General features: G+C 39.4%; 1 protein-coding gene across 3 annotated transcripts in view; it reads right to left on the reverse strand.

Annotated features, from left to right (window-relative positions):
* Positions 1-19,655, reverse strand: part of FNDC3B (fibronectin type III domain containing 3B) — a 371,941-nt gene that overhangs the window by 306,542 nt on the left and 45,744 nt on the right. Inside the window, exon 1 of one of the 3 annotated variants that reach the window (XM_074405435.1) lies at positions 3,612-7,832. The exons of the other annotated variants lie outside the window; for them this stretch is intronic. The gene's annotated coding sequence lies outside the window, so the exon portion shown is untranslated. Of the gene's footprint in view, positions 1-3,611; positions 7,833-19,655 lie in introns of those variants that run through there. 3 annotated transcript variants of the gene reach the window in all.

The following is a 19,655-nucleotide window of genomic DNA, read 5'->3' on the forward strand; positions in this document are numbered from 1 at the left end:
GTTTCCAACAATGACCTCGTAAGGCCGTTAAATAATTTAATAGCATTGGGCAATAGGCAACTCTTCTGGCTTATTTTTCTCATTTCTCAAAAAAAGGGAAAAAAGAAAAGTCTTGCAGCTCCAGCTCAAAGGCTCATTTCTCAAAGAACGGAATTCCGTGACGAATGCCCCTGCCAGCTCTACCAATCTATCAATTTGGGTATCATAATAATGAATATCACAACTAATATGTACATCTCAAGGGTTTCTTGGAAGTCTACTTAAGGCAGCTGCCATAAAATAAAAATATGTGTAGCCATGCCCATCATCAACATTTACCAGTATCAGGAAGTTGCTTTTACAACACAGAAAAAGTAAACCAGAATATGAGGAAATGTTCAAAATACAATGCTTAGTGCAATTTACACAGTCAGATTATATATGTATACACAATTTTTAAAAGACTGAAATGAAATAGAACCAAAATGTTAATGCTTAACCTACAGATAATGGAATAATGAGTAAGTTATATTTTTTCCTTTGAACTTGCTAAAAAAAAAAATCCTACAATGAGCATCTATAATTTTTATAATGATACAAGTTAACTTTTTTAAAAACCATGTAATTCAATGTACTTTGCCCTATGTGAGTGCTTCATTTTTGTGAGGAAATTCTGTGTGTGTGTGTGTGTGTGTGTGTGTGTGTGTAAGGAAATACTTTCAAACCACCACATACAAAAAGACCTAAAGAACACAGGGTTTACCCAAGTCTCACAGAACTACTTGTCACCATTCAACTCTGACTGTGTGACACCACAATGGAAGAACATCTGTGGTTAATAGATTTGGTAACATTTACAAAACCAGCCCTAAGGTCATGCTCACTGAGTAATCCCTAGATTAGGCATGCTCACTAGGACCAACCCAAACAGCTAAAAAAACAAGGGGTGGGGGAAGCAGGCTCCACAACCTTACTTTTTTTAGATAACAAGTGCTCCATAAAATCCCCTTCCAACTGCCAAAATAAATCACACTTTCTGGGTGGAGAACTCTCTGTCGATCAAATGGGAGTCAGCAAAGATAAACCTAATAATAGAATCTGTTACATACTTACTTAGCTGTACTAACTATGCTAGTCCCTAACTAGCACAAAAGACTTCAAAAGCTCTCGCTTGAAAAGTACAGGGTGGGGTTAGAGATTTCCCTGGGAGCTGGCAGGCCTCGTTCTTTAACTGTGGAAAAGTAACTACCCACTCTTATCTTTACGGGTTCTTTCCAGCCACCCGCTCTCATCCCATCCCTTTTAAAAATATCTGTCCCATATTTTTATTCCCACATTCCTATGCATTATAGCATATAATACATGTTCACTCTAGAAATCTGAAAATACGGAAAAGAAAGTTTAACTCATCTAATCTCACCACTCAAAAATAACCACTGAGTATTTGTAAATCACCATTACTAAAGAGTACTCCTTTAAAGTCTGCTACCTCTGACCCTTCCTTTCCATTACCACCACCCGCAGCAGCACCCTAGTTCAGGAATTAGCCAAATCACGTCTTCATTCTGAAAAAGTAAAAGACTCATTGACCCTGCCTACTGTCCCTATCATCTCCCTCCAGTCCACTCTACCCTGCGCGTGCAGATCATGTCATTTAGGTCTGGAACCTCACTTCCACTAAGCCACTACGTGCTCGCTCACAAACCAGTGATCCTTCAAGCAGAAGCACCCATAAGAGATGGGGAACGGAGGAGTTCACAATGAGGGAAATAGTTCTACACCACCAAGCGTTCAGGTTAGAGTTTCTCCAGATATCAGCAACAGAATCAGACAGGGTGCTTGTTTAAAAACGCAGATTCCTCACAAATATTCACAGCAGCATTAATCAAAACAGCTCAAAAAGAAGTAACCATCCAAATATCTATCAACAGAAGACACACAAGGACGTATCCATTTTATGGATACATAGAATACATTCCTTAAAAAGGAATGAAATCCTGATACATGCTACAACATATATGAACTTTGAAATTATGCAAAGCAGAAAAGGCCAGTTAGAGAAGGCCACGTAATGTATGATTCCCTTTATATGAAATGTCCAGAATAGGCAAATGTTTCGAGAGAGAAAGTCGACTGGTGGTTGCTTGGGGCTGGGCTTGAAGGTGGGAAGCGACTGCCAATGGGTATGAGGTTTACTTTAGAAGGGACAAAAATGTTCTAGAATTTGCTAGTGATGATGGTTGCACAATGTCGTGAATATGATGAAAATATTAAATTGTACACCTTAAATGCATGAACTGTATGACATGTGAAATATATCGCAATAAAGCTTTATGTTAAACAAAATGCAGATCCCTCAATTCTCCCTTAGATCTACTGCACCAGAATCTCTGAAGGGAGGCCTAGATAGCTTCCCTTTGGACAAAAAGAGTAGGTGGTATTCATCTTCACTAAGTTCTCCAGAAGATTCTTGAGTACACTTAAGTTAACACTGCCTTTGATCTTTTGTGAATATTCTAAAACTTTCTCCAGCCATACGGATCCTTCACAGTCACCCTCCTTACACCAGTGTATTTCCATCCAGGTGCAGTGGCTCACGCCTGTAATCCCAACACTTTGGGAGGCTGAAGAGGGAGGACAGTCTGAGGCCGGGAGTTCGAGACCAGCCTGGACAACATAGCAAGAGACCCTCCCTCTAAAATGTTGAAAAACTAGCTGGGTGTGGTGGGGTGGCTGAGGTGGGAGGATCCGTTAAGTCCAGGAGTTCATGAATGTGGTAAGCTGTGATCATGCCACTGCACTTCACCCTGGGCAACAGAGCAACAACAATGTCGTCTCTAAAAAAAAAGATTCTGGCCAGGCCCAGTGGCTCATGCCTGGAATCCCAGCACTTTGGGAGGCCAAGGTGGGAGGATCACTTGAGCCCGGTATCTCAAGACCAGCCTGGGCAACACAGCAAGAAAAAAGGACAAAAATTTTGTGTCTCTACAAAAAAATTAAGTCACCGGGTGTGGTGGCATACACCTGTAGTCTCAGCTACTCAGGAGGCTGGGATGGGAGAATCGCTTGAGCCCAGGAGGAAGAGGCTGCAGTGAGCCATGATCACACACCACTGCACTACAGCCTGGGCACCAAAGTGAGACACTAAAAACAAACAAGCAAAAAATGTACTGTCTTTGCTACTCTGCCCTCCACGACCCTCCCACAGGACCAACGTCTCAATGCTGGGGAGCACAGGGACCACTGCTGAGCTTTGCTCTTGCTTTTCTTGACTCCTCTTTTCCAGAACACCCACAGTTCTGTCCAGGTCTTGCTACCTAGAGCCACCTCAAGACTACTACCGTTCACAAAAACCTCTACAGAGAACCCCCTGGGCCTTGCCGTCCCCATGCGTGAAAGGAGGGTGACGGACTGGGTAACGCTTAGACAGACTTCCTTCCAGACCTGCTATAACGAGCCTCTCTGAGAGAGACTTAAGAACGACTCCAGGCAAAGAGCCTTTTTCCATTCAGTCCACATTGCACATCCACATAACAATGGGTATTAAGCAATTGTCTCCCCCGCTTAATAATGTATGGGGAAGCTGAGTAACTTGAGGAAGAATCCTTTTGCTAAGCTCTGAAAGTGTATACCTAACACAGGGCAGAGTCCAGCATCTGACAGGGGCTGAGGCATGTGATGAACTCCTTCGCTGACACTCAAGAAGTCAATCCTTCAGTTTGAATCTCTTCCTGGATCTCCAGGTTTGCTGAGGTGTCCACACAGAGCTTTTGCATGGAGAGACCTGTCGTTCTGTGCTGCTCTGTTTGACACAGGAGGTCTGCTGTTCTTCCGCTCCAAGATGACACTATCAGCCACTATCAAAAACACTTGAAATGCACATCGTATTTTCTATTAGTAATGATGGCTTTATGTCAGCATTTGGGAGAAAACTTGTTAAGGTTAGAGGTGCCATGCATGGTCATGAAATTAACACAGATAACTGCCTCTTATGACCAAATTTACAACCTTATTTGAGGCAATCTAAAGCCATTCGTTCTCCCTAACACGCGCGCGCGCACACACACGTAAGTAAAAAGTCAGGGCACTATCACATTACTGGAAGCTCCACAATTTTGACCATTTCTCTTTAGTGACTACTCTTGTCAAGATAACTAAATACAAATTCCGTATGAAAACTTGTGTTAAGAGGTATTTCCTACAAATAAAAGCCAACTTTTGAAGATCATTTTTGCATCTCTTATAGATATAAACATGCATGTTTATATATTTAGCAACGGTAGTGACAAAGTAACTTCATAAAGCTAAAATTAAAATGCTCCAAATATACATAAAGACATGCATACACACACACACAAATGCACACACACTGTTTATAAACACACATTTTTCAGAACACGAGGAAACTACAAAGTGATGATCCTACAATCCTCATCTCTAAATCTATTTTTAAAATTCTGACTCCTGTAATTTCTAACAGTATTTCTTCACATATCTGCAAATTAAGGGAAAATATCTACCTTTCCGTCCGTATGTACTGCCTCTTTTCACATTCAAAAATTACACAGAGTAAAACTTCGGTAATTCAAATTAATTGGAGAAAAAAGGCCCATCTAAATGTATGAAAAGAAGCATTTGCAACAACAAATTTAAACGCAGCTAAAACTTTCAACAGCATTGCCAAGTGGAAGCCCTCCCTGCTGTGCTTAACAGATAAGAGATACTTGTATCCCTAACAACTACTACTTAAAAAAATTTTCCCAAGTACTTCAGAAAAATTTTATTATATTCTACTCCTTCTCCCCACTTCCCCAATCCCAGCTTTGTTTTACTTATTTTTCAAACTCTTCATAGGCAATGAAGAAATTACTGGGATGAAAAGTAGATCACTTATGTAGGTTCGGTATTCCTCATCTGAAATGCTTGGGACCCTAACTGTTTCAGATTTCAGATCTGAATTTTCAGATTTTGGAATATCTCCATACACATAATACAAGGTATCACATACAGACATCTTGGGGATGGGACTCAAATCTAAACATGAAATTTTTGTTTCATATATACCCTTACGCCCATTACCTCAAGGTAAATTTACACAATATTTTTAATATTGTACATGAAACAAAAGTTTTGGCTGCAGCCAGTCACATGACGATGGGTGTGGAATTTTCCACTTGTGGCATCGTATCGGCACTCGAAAAGTTTCAGATTTTGGAGCATTTTGGATTTTCAAATTGCTGATGCTCAATCTGTATTACCTTTGGTACCCAGACCAAACAAGGTAAAGAATAATTTAGTTTTGTGAGCTGGATCCTAAGTAACAGTAAAAAAAATGAAAGATTACCATTTCAGTTCACGGTCCCACTCCACAAGCAAGGAAAGTGATCAAGAATACTGCTCTGAAGAAGCAGGAAACTTGGATTCATCTGTCTCCACCAAAAACTACTTCTGTGTTCCTAAGCACGAGTCCTTCTCCAGCTCCCTACCCCTTTGTTTTTTGTTTTTTTTTTTTTAAGTCAGTTTCTTCTCACATGTCCACTCCAGTTGACTTCGGTGCCTTCAGAGAGTGCAGAGTTGAGGAAGATTCACTCCCCCGGCTCAGTGATAATTAGAGGTAGTTGTCAAGGTCACGAGATTAAGGAGCTAGGAGATTGACATCACATATTTGCCATCCACTCGTGAGAAAAAAGCACCAAGGACCCTCCTGCTGAAGTTTTCTCAGAAACAACAGCAGAAAAGATGGGGCACATTTGAAGTTGGACAAGTTGTAGAGACAAAGTCTCTGGCTTCCACTTCTAATCCATTCAACGTTTCACAGATAATATTAATATCTGGGAATTTGGAATTGACTAATTTTTTAAAAATTTAAAGCAATATCTAACAAGATATTAGGATTAAACACAGCTGTTCAACTCATCTAACAGCCATCACAACTGACCGATATTACACTCAAAACACTGATACAAATGAATTACATGGGTTGAAATCATATGTGTCATTAACATTGTAAAAAGTTGAGATGGGTAACCTGGGAATTCATTCCCTCGGCTGTTCAAACATTTACTGGGTATCTTACGCAGCTGGCACTGTGCAGACCCTGGATATACCGCTTTGCACTTACGGCTAACTCTGTAATTGAGCCATTTTCAAACCTTCCTGTCCTTGATCTTCACAAGAGAGCCTTACTAGAATCTGGATTTTTTTCCACGTTCTATGAGCCTTCTGTCAGAGACATTAACATAGTGCTATGACTGAAATTATATTAATGGCAAAAACCACAATTACTTTTGTACCCACCCAGGAATTTGCAATCATCATACTGCTGAAGGCTTAATACACCCTACATTCGATTTATGCATGGTATGCGTTGCGCCGTCTCCTACCTTCAATCAACTGATACTGATCTTCCCAGGGAAATTCTCCAAACCCCTGCAGACAGCTGTGCCACACTGCATCCTGTCCCCAACATTCACTAAGGAAATTTCCTCATCCTTAATGAATTCTTACTGTTTTTCTAGGGTTTAAGAAATATCCTATGATAAAAGATCTTGCTCCTAACTTAACACTCCTGTAACACACATTTTAAAAGATGTTTTCCTACATTCTTGATTCAAATATTTAATTCAGAAACCAGAATGAGTAAAAGGATAATAATACTTTGTCCTGAACGAATTTCTACTTTGCAAAGTTCTATGGGTATTAGTTGCTCACTATGAATTTTGAGAGTTCACAGGACATTGAAAATCCTATTTATCCAAAACCAATTCTGTGAAATTCAATACCATGACAAGTCGGTGCCCTTGTCAGTACCTCTTTGTCCCATAGAAAGCTAATTTCTTTATCACTGAAAGCAGAACTCTGGATATTAATTGGCCATTGTGTGTAAATGTTTAAGTCTTACAGTTGGATGAATGAGTAAAAATGTTACTATTTTTATAGCTTTTGTACAAGCTAATCATTTCAAGTATCACACATTCCAAAGGAGAGTACTGTCAACACAAATAATCATACCATCATAATGGCTGCCTTTCGTAGAATTGATTTAAAATGTGGTTTTTAAATGATCAATTGCATTCTTTTTTTTTTAGATTTCCCTATGTAATATTTATCTTCATTAATAAAAAGTGTACACTGCTACCTACTTTTAAATCAATTAATTTATGAAACCATTCTCTTTTGTAGGATGCATACTGTCAATGAAATATACATCCTACAAAATAAAGTTTAAAGAAATGTAATAGCTATGTTCAAAAATTGTTGTATTCCGGGAATACAACAATTAAAACTTTTTCATTTCACACATTAAGAAAATTAAAATTTTCAAACATTTATATTCAGCAGATCAACCACATTTTAAAACATACTTACAAAGGTATAGACCTGTGTAAACTGATGTATGGATATTACATTTAATTTAAAACCCACTCTACAAGAGATTCATTCTAGCACTAGAGAGACTGACTGAAATCCACATGATACTGAGGAAGGATGACCGTGGTGGCCATCTGGAGATGTGGGTTTCAGTTCTGTTACGTATGCTAGCTGCATGAGTTAGGTTTCTCAGTCTACATTTACCTGCAACACAAGGTTGGACTAGACTACCTGCAAATTCCCTTCTAACATGAAATTCTGTGAGTCCAATACATAAGTTTTGCTAATTTGGGATTAAAGTCATGAATAAAAGCCTACTTAGAAGAAATGTTCCCTAGAAGGTACCTTGGTTAGCCACCACATAACTTAACAGAAAAATTACAACAGCTGTGCAACACTCATTCAGGTCACACCTTGAACGATAAGCATTTTTAGGCTGTCGGCTTTTCCAGGAACAAGATGTGGCAAGCAATTTCCTGGTTCCAAGCTATTACTTACTCTGAAAAAAATGAATGGCTGAGGTGATGAATGATAAAAGCTTCAAGATCCATGAACCAAAGTGGCATATACTACACTCGCATTTCTTGCTAATGTGGACATATTCTCCTGCAGATTTCTAATTATTTAGAGATCTCCAATTATTTGCGGAGCCAGGGGTAGGACTCTCAAATTCTGTCAGGCTTCACGTGCTACAAAAAGATCACAAGTGGAGAACCATTTAATTCTTATAGCCCCTGGCAAATACCAAAGATTCCAAATCATATTTTTACATCAGCATTAATTTTTCCCCAGTGAGGGTTTGATTTCATTTCCAGCATGTTACAACCAATACAATTTTTTTAAATGCAACCTCGGGATTTAAAATTTGCAATGAAATTTGAAAAAAAAAATTTTTTTTTAATCAGCAGCACCTTTGAGACTATCTATCCCATCCCTTATTTTTCAGAAGTCACACCACTGATAAATGGCAGGATAAGGTCTCTTGCTTATCACTTCAAATTTCTAAGCATATTTTCCACCTAAGTTTAGAAAGGAAATCTAACCAAGTTATAAGCTCTTTTAACACCCACACACATATGCACTCACTCTTACTGATCAAATTCCAAAATGGCAATTATCCCACTGTCTTTCCCTATTACATCAGCCTATAAGTGAGAAGTCGCAAATCTGGCAAGTACTATGGCTCACAGAGAAAACAAGTATTATCTACGAGAATAACAGCAAGACTCTAAAAGACCAACAGCAGGAAGAAAAAGATGGCTTCCATCAAATGATAGTTTATTATACAGGCATGTAGTCAAGCTCCTTAACATTATGTAAAATAGGAAATCAATTCTTTAAATAAAAAAAAAGGTGTATTTATTTTCTAAACAAAAGAAAGATGACTCAAAATTATCCTTTCCATTCTGTTTGAATTCCACACTGCTTTGGGCATGGCACTCCTTCTACCTCGGGAGTGGCTGGAAGAAATGGAACTATAAACTCTGGTAAAGGTGAGGAGAAGCAAGAAACCACATGAAGCCAGGAACTCACTACACGTCGTGTCTGTTTTTTAATAAATCTATCCAGGTGAAAATTTCTAAAGTATGTGACATAGGAAAAATACTCTGCTACAGGCTAATACATCTTTAGTGGAAAACTTCTTTCAAGGAAGCTTGAGAAACTCTGAGTTGAACAGTTAGAAGTTCTTTAACACTAGGGTTCAAAGAACTTTTAACAATATACCCTGAGAATCTTCCCAGGGTGGAACGTTTTTGAACACACACACTTTCTAAGATCTAATGTTCACTAGAGAATGCCTTTTGGATAGCCCTCATCTAACAACTTGATTCTTTTCAACTCTCCCAATGAGATTATGTGAAATCCCAATTTTATAAAGATTATATGAAAATGTTATTAGTATTTCACTTATAGTTCCTTTAAAGAAGAACTTAGCCCAATTTTTAGATAAAGAGTCACGTAATCAAACAGCCAATTATTGAGTCTAATGGACTAATTGTACACTCTAATTTACCCATATAATAACAAAATGAGTCACAAAACCACATTAAACATGGTTTGAAATTGCCAATTTTCTAAAGTACTCTTGGAAGCATATGCCCTTTGTTCTTTACATTAAAAGGTATCCAGAGCTCTTTTTTTTTTTTTTTTTTTTTTTTTTAAGACTAGGCCTTGCTCTGTCATCCAGGCTGAAGTGCAGTGGCAGGATCATGGCTCACTGCAGCCTCTACCTCCTGAGCTCAAGCAATCCTCCTACCTTAGCCTCCCAACAACCTGGTACTACCGGTGTGTGCCACCATACCCAACTAATTTTTAATTTTTTTGCAGAGATGTCATCTTGTCATGTTGCCCGGGCCAGTCTCAAACTTCTGGCCTCAAATGATCCTCCTGCCTCAGCCTCCCAAAGTGCTGGGAATACAGGTGTGAGCCAACACGCCTGGCCCAGAGCATAATTGTTTAGGTCTTAGACAACAAATTTCAAGCATTCATTTCTCCCAGATGAAATATCACTTTTTACAAATAATAAAATATTTTCTAAATCTTTTGCAATTTCTGCCACCTTTACAAATAGAAAAATAAATCTTTACAAATAGAAAAATAAAAGAATAGAGGCGATATATACGCCTTTAGGGCCCTTCTAATGCTGTATCTGAGCAACGAGCAATGTGGCCATGTACTTTTAACATCGGAATCCATTAAGCATTAACAGTTCAACAAAGGAAGCACTTTTCCCCAGACTCACATTCCATGCTACGGCTTCCACAGTCAAAGCACTGAGGTTAATTCCTTCGAATTGCTATCTCTCCTCTTCTGCATACCATCAGCAATCATAACTATAATCATAACAAGTCTAGACCTCGAAGAAGCAGAGGTCTTAGATAATCACATCGGGGGCTGCAAGGTTCAATTGCCTAACAAGGTCCATGGAGGCAACGTCGGTAAGTGAAGTGGTCTGCCTCTCCTTTTTTATTTCCTTTTGAAAAACATGGCAGAATATTTCTTCATATTTAAAAATTGAAGAATATAGCTGGGTGCCGGTGGCTCATGCCTGTAATCCCAGCACTTTGGGAGACCAAGGCAGGCAGATCATGAGGTCAAGATCAAGACCATCCTGGCCAACACGGTGAAAGCCCGTCTCTCCTAAAAATTTGAAAATTAGCTGAGCATGGTGGTACACATCTGTAGTCACAGCTACTCAGGAGGCTGAGGCAGGAGAATTGCTCGAACCCGGGAGGCAGAGGTTGCAGTGAGCCAAGATTGCACCACTACACTCCAGCCTGGGCGACAGAGCAAGACTTCGTCTCGAAAAGAAAAAAAAAAAATTAAAAATGGAAAATATGGCAAAAAGCAACTGACAACTCAACTTCAGTATCAAGAGTCGACAGAGAGTCAGGGGGACTGTGATAAACTAAAGAGCAAATGCCCCTTCTTAACAGTGAGCTGCCATCTAGTTCAAGACCTTCACCACCACATAGGAATACAGGCCATGCTGCCCTATCTTTCAGCTTCTAAAGAAAAAAAAACAACCAAAAAAGCTAGAAATCTTATTTTATGTGAAATCCTTTACTTCTTAAATGTTGCTTGCAAATTTTTTTAAACACTGCACAAAACCAAACACAAAAAATCTGCAGGCTGTATCCTGAAACCCAACTTTACAAATTTGACCTCATTGATTAAATCGAATTAGGCAAGCAGTATCATCCAAAGATGTCCCACCACTTCCCCAAAGCTGCAAACATAATCTAAGATCAAGGAGATGATCTCACCATGTATCTACCACATGTTGATTCGTTTCATCACCATATTTACTATGAAGCTGGAGCACTTACTGTGGATTAGATGCTGTTCCAGAAACTGAAACTTCACCAGTTCACAAGACAAAAAAAGTAAAAATAAAAAGACAAAAATTCTTGTTCTCATTAAGTTTACGTTCTTGTAAGGGGAAAGAAACAACAAACCTAAGTAAATTATGTACATGCGATAAAATGATACATACTAACAGAACAGAGTAACTGAAATCAGGAGCACTGACTACACAGTCTCCTACCTTATGAAGGTTTTATTTGGGGCACAATGTTTTCTAAGGAGATAAGGAGCAGGATATGGCCAGCAAACCATGTCACTGGACAAATTAACTTTGAATGCCTCAGTTTCCTCAACCATAAAATAAAGATATTGTTGCCCAATCTATGTAGCCCAACTTACACTGAACACAACCATGAGCTAAATAGTTTAGGGAATATAATAATACTGTTTTAGTGGTAGATACATAAATACTGCCTCATAAATCTTTCCAGAGATTCAGATTTTTTTTTTTTTTTTTTTTTTTTTTTTGAGATAGAGTTTTGCTCTTGTTTCCCAGGCTGGAGTGCAATGGTGTGATCTCGGCTCAATGCAACCTCCACCTCCCAGGTTCAAGCAATTCTCCTGCCTCAGCCTCACAAGTGGCTGGGATTACAGACGTGCACCACCATGCCCGGCTCATTTCATATTTTTAGTAGAGATGGGGTTCCTCCATGTAGGTCAGGCTGGTCTCAAACTCCCAACCTCAGGTGATCCACCCACCTTGGCCTCCCAAAGTGCTGCGAGTCACAGCGCCTGGCTTTTTTTTTTTTTTTTTTTTTTTTTTTTTTTTTTTGAGACAAGGTTCACTCTGTCACCCAGGTTGGACTGCAATAGCACCATCGCAGCTCACTGCAGCCTTGTTGACCTCCCAGGCTCAGGTGACACTCCCACCTCTGCCTCCTGAATAGCTGGGACTACAAGCGTGCACCATCATGCCCAGCTATTTTTTTTATTTTTATTTTTATTTTTGTAGAGACAGGGTTTTGCAATGTTGCCTAGCATGGTCTCAAACTCCTGGCCTCCAGCAATCTTCCCACCCTGACCTCCCAAACTGCTGGGATTACAGATGTGAGCCACCGCACCCAGCCCAGAATACTTTTTAAATGTCTCAAGCACTTTGATCCTTCAGAAGTAACAAGTAGCCACTAAAAGCATTAACGTTTCCCTTCGGTTTTGATGTTGAATGATCCAAAGGCCACAGAACTATGGCAACCTACATGAACTCTAGGAGAGGCTTTTACTTTTTTATACCTCTCTACTGTCTGAAAAAATTAATTTTTTGCTAAGAATTTAAGTAACTTTCATAATTATAAAGAAAAATAAACTAAGGCCACAATGCAGTTAAGAAACGGAGCTAAACCTATGTCTGAGTCCACATGGGTCCGATACTTTCATTTCACAAAAAGATAAACAGATTTAACCATGTAGAAACAAGCTTTTTAATTCCTGATTTCTTTTAGTATCTGTTTTTTATCATAATCTGACGACATCCTGAAGTCATAAGATGTCAATATACGGAAGAAATCAAGTTCTTCGTTTTTTTCCTCCCACCTTCATTCTCCTAACTATCCAGCACTTACTGTTTTCATTATGAATTTGCTTCCTAACAACTACCTGACGTCTTGTGTTCTCTGTGAAGTGCTCGTGTTTTATTTGATTGTCCCAATTATAGGACATGACTGTTGTGAGACACCCCTCTATAGGTCTCACGCTTCTACATATCCTGCCAAGTGCGCTAAAAATGCAAGGTCCTGACAATTTTGTATCATTACCATTTCTCAAAGTTATGTTTGCAGTGAACGACCTTAAGAGACAGATGAGGTGTGATTTTCCGCCGTGGAACAAAGAGCAAGTTCATTTACTGCATGCTATAAAAGCAGTGGATTCCCCAAGTCTGGTGTTCCTTAGCAGCAACACAAACCCACAGTGTAAGCAGCTCCATCTGCATGCTCCATCCATGTCACCCCTATGGGACATGAGGGCAAGGACCAACCAATACAGGCATGCCAGCAAGTTCTAAGCATAGAGTTTACACTATCTGGTATGTCAGGAGTAATACCGCCCTTTTTCTGTGGTGCAGGAACCCGTCTTCTGCCAGCGTCCACGAAACAGAGGCAGGCTAGCTATCACTTGAAGTAGGGTAAAATCAAAACCCAGGCTCAACAGTGTCAAATCAAGTTTAATCATCACTTATTTATTCTGAGATGTTGTTCTTGGTAAGCTTACACACCACATTTGCAAACATTCTAACCCTATCAGCATGCCTAGTTTCTTCTGTACTTTATCACTGAAGCACACAAACATATATAGAGACATGAAATACCACATTCCATACTGGGTTTCAGAAATCGTTAATAAACTTTAACGGAATCCAGCTGTCACTAATTCATTATCTCTTACTTCTAAATGAGTAGCTAGAGAGCTACATCCGGATGTGAAACTGACATTTCCAATCCAGTCTTCTAGCCTCTCACTCCCTCAGCACAGGCCACTTCAGAGAAAAGAGTAAGTTCTAAGCAAAAAGTCATAAAAATCCAGATCAAGTCAAACTTCTCTGGGCCTGAATCTGTTTACCCACAAAGCAAGAGGGCCAGACCAGAGGGACTTGTTTCTTTTTCCAGTTACAATTCCAATGATTCCACGTTCAGCCTATACATGGGTGGAACATTCTTTGCTGCTTTGTTCAGTGCTGGAGTCGGTTACAAAGTGTGGTCCTGCTGAACGGCTGGAGAGTGAACTAGATGTCCTCTCAGGATGCCTCCCGGCCCTATAATCCCATGATGTGCTTATAATGGAATTTGGCTGTCCTTATAATTAGAAATGTAGCTTGCTGGTCACACATCTGGATCAGATAAATCAGCACAAATAGCATTTCACCAGAAGCAGAAATGCCAAGCATCCAACAGCTGTGTTGTTACATCAGCCTTGCAAATAACAAGGAATACTATTTATCCATAGAAAGTAAACGACTGGGGGAAACAGGAATAAAGCTGAGTATTATTCACATTATTTGGGGACAGGAAAAAATGTTTACAAAAATATATATTAGCCAGATCTCCATATTAACTTACGAGACTGAAGAAAATAATTCCCATAAAAGAATTCAAATGCCAAAACTACTTCCTTATTTCCTGCCATCTTAGTTAATGATGAGTTTCTTTTCGTTGAACTTTTGTAAACGTAATAGGCTCCCCTGACTTGCATCTCAACATATCGCACAGAATTGTGAACCTAATGCACAATTAAGTATTATCAGAGTGTCAAATGTTCTCTGGGAATAGTCACATCCATAGAAAATAAGTGTGTTTCAAGTTAACAATTAATTCTACTCAACCATTGTGCCCGGATAATATAAAACAAGAGGAAATTATTTTCCTTAAAAGAAATAAAAGCCCTTTTTGGCCAATTAGGTAAGCATTAACTACCCTGCACTTTGAGCACATTTCTTAAAACCAAAAGCTTAATGCACTAACCTAATTGCTGTGAAGACTAACTGACAGAAGACATGATGACTAGTGACAAATAGATATGAATACAGAATCTGTCACCTATTACAAACCTTACCCACATAGCCATTCAATCTAATTTATAATACTGTTCAGAATTTTATTTTCCGCGTTCAAAAGTTTATTCAGCATATTACAGATTCGAGGAAAAAGGAAACTTTTATATCAAGTCAATGCCCTATTTTGAAATTTATGTATGGAATTAGACCTTAAGGTTTTAACCTATAAAATGTGTAACTAAAAATCGAGTCACTTTATGTATGACTATTATGTACCCATAATAATTAAAAATTAAAATTTTAAAAACACTTTACATACAAAGCACAAATATGGGGGGAAAAAAAATCAAATTAGCCATTACTTCAAAATTCCAGACTCATGTCAATAAGTTTTGTGCTCTGTAAAGAAAAACAAAGAACAAAAATCAAGAGAGCTACTGAGACAAAAGAAATGACACAGACACCAGGGTGACGTTCCTGATGAACGGAGAAAACGGTGATGATTAGAGAAGTGGACAGAAGCAGATTCCTGCAGTTGCTAAGTGGGAGAATCCAAAAGGTAATTAACTCTCAGTTCTTACATCTGTAAACCACTACTGCCAATCAATAGCTATGATCAAGCCCGAAGAGAGGGCTGGGATAAAAAACTCAACAGAATAGATGAATCTTACGGAAAACAGAGTTAATACATCACAACTTTCAATCTCCATATATCAATGTTAAACTAAAATCTTAGACTAGAAAGACACTCTGTCAGTTAGTCAAATTTTAAGAGAGCATTAACTATTTCCAAACAACGGGAAACAAGCAGCTGAAGTCCTTGACTTACATGAATTCCTAAGTAAGTTACTACAAGGAAAATGAGTTGAACAGTTCAAACAATCTAGCAGTTGGATTCAGAGAAATCGACTCTACAAGCATTTTACAGGAAACACCTGAGGTGCCCTTAATAAACACAGAGAGGAGATTCACAATCTAACTCCCCTCTGAGGCCTGGCAGGTTTTTACTAAGTAAACATCAACTTTGAACCCATGATGGACACATCGGTCTACCACCATCAGATTACAGGTGAGCTCTAAGCCTTTGAGCTTTATTCTAAAGTGAAACAACACTAGAAGGGCAGGATCCATCCCTTCAAGGTTAGAGTAAGAAATTCAAAGATTCAGCCCTGGTACACTGGCTCACACCTGTAATCCCAACACTCTGGGAGGCTGAGGCAGGAGGACAGACTGAGGCCAGGAGTTCAAGACCAGCCTGGGCAACATTAGTAAGACCCTTCATCTCTAGAAAAAAAAAGTTTTTTAATTAGCCAGGCATGGGAGCACATATTTACATTCCTAGCTATTCCGGAGGCTGAGGCAGGAGGATCACTTGAGCCCAGGAGTTCAACGTTTCAGTAAGCTAGGTTCATATCACTGCACTGCAGCCTGGGTGACAGAGCGAGACTCTGTCTCCAAAAAAAAAAAAAAATCTAAGATTCAGAGGATGCCTTCAACTTCAAAGGTGGGAACTCCCAAGATAAAATAATAGCAAAACCACACTCAACTGGATACAAGACAACTAATGAATTGGGTAGTACCCCTTTTTCCTAATTCAGTCAACTGAATGTCATTAGCAACTAGGTCTAAGAATGAACATTTTATAAAACAAACCTTATTTTTGTTTTGAGTTTTTCCATAGCTCCGTTTTCTTGACTGGACATTTAACAAACTTTTTGTTTTAGGACCCTGCTTGTGATCTCAGATTTGAAACTGAGCACATGAGACGTTACACAGCCGCACAGACAGGATATCAGTTACCAAGACTGACAGATCAACAGCAAGGCCAGCAGTGCAAAAATCCACTATCTGTTTTTAAAGAAATGAATTTTCTGCCTCCATGCTTTTCATTTCCAGGAATAATACTTCTCTCATGACAAGCAGAGACTTGTAAAATGAGGAGGAGCCCTTATCAGAAAGCAGACTTCCTCCCTCTCCACACCCAACACTTCTCTTTTAAAAAGGTCCCAAATCCCGTCTTTATTAGAATTTGAATTTTGTCATCTTAAAGGATATTGGTGATTTCCCATATTATGGCTATACGGGAATTATCTTCCATCCGCAGTGGTTAAAGTAAGACCTCAACAACAGCCCAGCACAAGAAAAATCCCAAGATACCTCTGCTTTGGTAGCAGAAATACCCTGACTACAAAATTTATTTCCAATTATCTGAAGTCTTTTGTGTTTGTATCTGTCCAATTCACTTGCCAGTTTGTTCTTCCTGGTGTCTCCTATTAAACCAGCAGGTTCACTTGGGACTGCAGCTCCCAACACAGGGAGGCCCAAACTCCATCTTTGGCCTTCATGGGATTCTGTGTTGGCAGAGACCCATTCTGGATTCAACAATCATGAGGACCTCGCAGGCTCCTGAGACTTAAGACACATTTATGTTTTTTCCCCAACTAGCGGAGGGCAGAAGATACTGAAGCCTTGTCTCAATTCCAACAGGCTGTAGTTTAATAGCATGACTTTTACAGTATTTAAGTAATGATGAATTCATATTTTTATGCCATGTCTTCCTAATTCTGGGGAGATCATTCATTCATTTATAAATCTAGGGCCAGATCAACTGGGTCAACCAACACTGACCTTATATAAATATCAATCTCTGCCAAGGCCCTACAGCACACAGTTTCTATAGGGTGCGAGTTAAATTATTATCGCAAAGGTTATTAAAATATCTACCTTAGGGATTACGTGGGGAAAAGTCATCTGTGTGTGTGTGTGTGCGTGCGTGTCTTCCAGGCTGGTGTGCAGTGGCGCCATCTTGGTTCACTGCAGTCTCTCCCTCCCGGGTTCCAATCATTCTCTTGCCTCAGCCTCTTGGGTAGCTGGGATTACAGGTACCCGCCACCAGGCCCGGCTAATTTTATTTTTAGCAGAGATGGGGTTTCACCATGTTGGCCAGGATGGTCTCAAACTCCTGACCTCAGGTGATCTGCCCACCTTGTCCTCCCAAAGTGCTGGGATTATAGGCATGAGCCACCGCACCCGGCCTGTGTGTTCTTTATTACCTGTATCAACAGACAGTCTAGTAAACACATTTCCATGGCAATCATGTGATGGTCATCACCAAGAGAACTTCCTTTAGCAGGCTGCCTTGGGTCGGAACGTTGAAAACTTTTACCTGAATCGCCCTTCCCACTTGAGGAATGCCCCTCGAACCAATGGGCACAAGAAAGACATCTGGGTGGCAGCGGACAGAAAGCGATCATTAAGTCAAAGGGTTTAGTACAGATTGCCCTCAACCAAAGCACCACTGTTCCATCTACAGCAACCTTAATGTTTCCATACATGTCAGTATCTACCTCTAATCAGTCTACTGCTCATTTCAAAGAAGACAGGATGAAAAAGACAAGGCAGGTTTTTCTCACACATGAAATTAACTATTTTCAAACAAGTGGCAAAGAATACATCCCACAGTCACAGGCCTATTGATCGCCTGGCTCCTCTACCTTCTTCTGATGCAGAGACCTATGTTCCAGTGGAGGTGTGGACACTGCAACAGCCCCCACACCGGAAGATGCCGTTTACAGGTCCATAAAACAAAGCAGCTATTGTCACATATTTCAAATTGAGGGAAGGGTTCATTTTAAGAAGTGGTACAAAGTGTCATCTCACCTTAAAGAACAACAAGTCTAAGAAAAAGAACTCACAGAAAAAGAGCTTTAAATATGAGCTCTGGCCAGGCGCAGTGGCTCATGCTTGTAATCCCAGCAATTTGGGAGGCCAAGGCAAGCTGATCATCTGAGGTCAGGAGTTTCAAATCAGCCTGGCCAACACAGCGAAACCCCATCTCTACTAAAAGTACAAAAATTAGCCAAGTGCAGTGGCGGGTACCTGTAATCCCAGCTATTCGAGGGGCGGAGGCGGGAGAATTGCTTGATCCCTGCAGGTGGAGGTTACAGTGGGCCAAGATTAGCCCCTACACTCCAGCCTGGGTGACAGAGGGAGACTCCATCTCAAAAAAAAAAAAATAATTAAAAATAACAATAAAATATGAGCTCCGATTTGGATATCTACCTAAAGTTATCTAATTAAACACATTCCACTTTTCTATGTGTTTTATTTTGGTTACTATTTTTTGTTTTGAGGCATCATTCTGCTGTTAAGTCAAAAAGATAATTTTCCGGGTGAATGTAATACAAATACTATTCCAGTCCACCTTTGGGAACTTAAACTACTAGGCAACTTAAAAGTATTCAAGTTTTCTTTTTTCGGGGGTGGGGGGAGGAAGTCAAATAATTTCTATAACGGGAGCCTTTCTACATGAGATCGCAGAAAAGAATTCATTAATTTTCTCTCAGACAACCACACTGGAGGCCAAAATCTTTGTTCAGGGAATGGAGAGAGAATTCATCAATTAAGTGTAGTAATGTTCTGGGGCTTTGTTTATAAGTCCAACATAAATCGCCATCTGCTAACTTGGACTAGAAAGCTTTAATTGGTATTTATGTAGCTCAGAATAAAGTAAAGGAAGAGGCCTATGTGAAAACACCACTCCATAATGATTTTCACTCCCCCAGATCAATGTAATTCTATTCTGACTGAATAATGTCACGTTTAAGGCTTGCTTCCCATGCCCTTTCATTATCTAGACATTAGATTCTCATGTTAGAAATATATTTATATCTCCTACGACAAATTCCTAATTTGTAAATTTTCAAACAACAGAAAGAAAAAAATTCAGACGATATTTTAAAAGGTAAATAAATTACAGCTTCACCTAAGCACAGATTTTTAATGCTTCAGATTCCTTAAATTACATTCAACTTATTGCAAACACAATTTTTTATTTATTTTTTTAACCAATTCATTCCTATCTGTTTCCAATGCTGGGTCTCCAGTTCTTCTTTCTTAATTCTATTTACCTATCATCATTTTGAAGTTGTACTTATTATGTGATTTGATCACT

Source organism: Saimiri boliviensis, chromosome 9, assembly GCF_048565385.1.
Source record: "Saimiri boliviensis isolate mSaiBol1 chromosome 9, mSaiBol1.pri, whole genome shotgun sequence".
NCBI lineage: Eukaryota > Metazoa > Chordata > Mammalia > Primates > Cebidae > Saimiri > Saimiri boliviensis.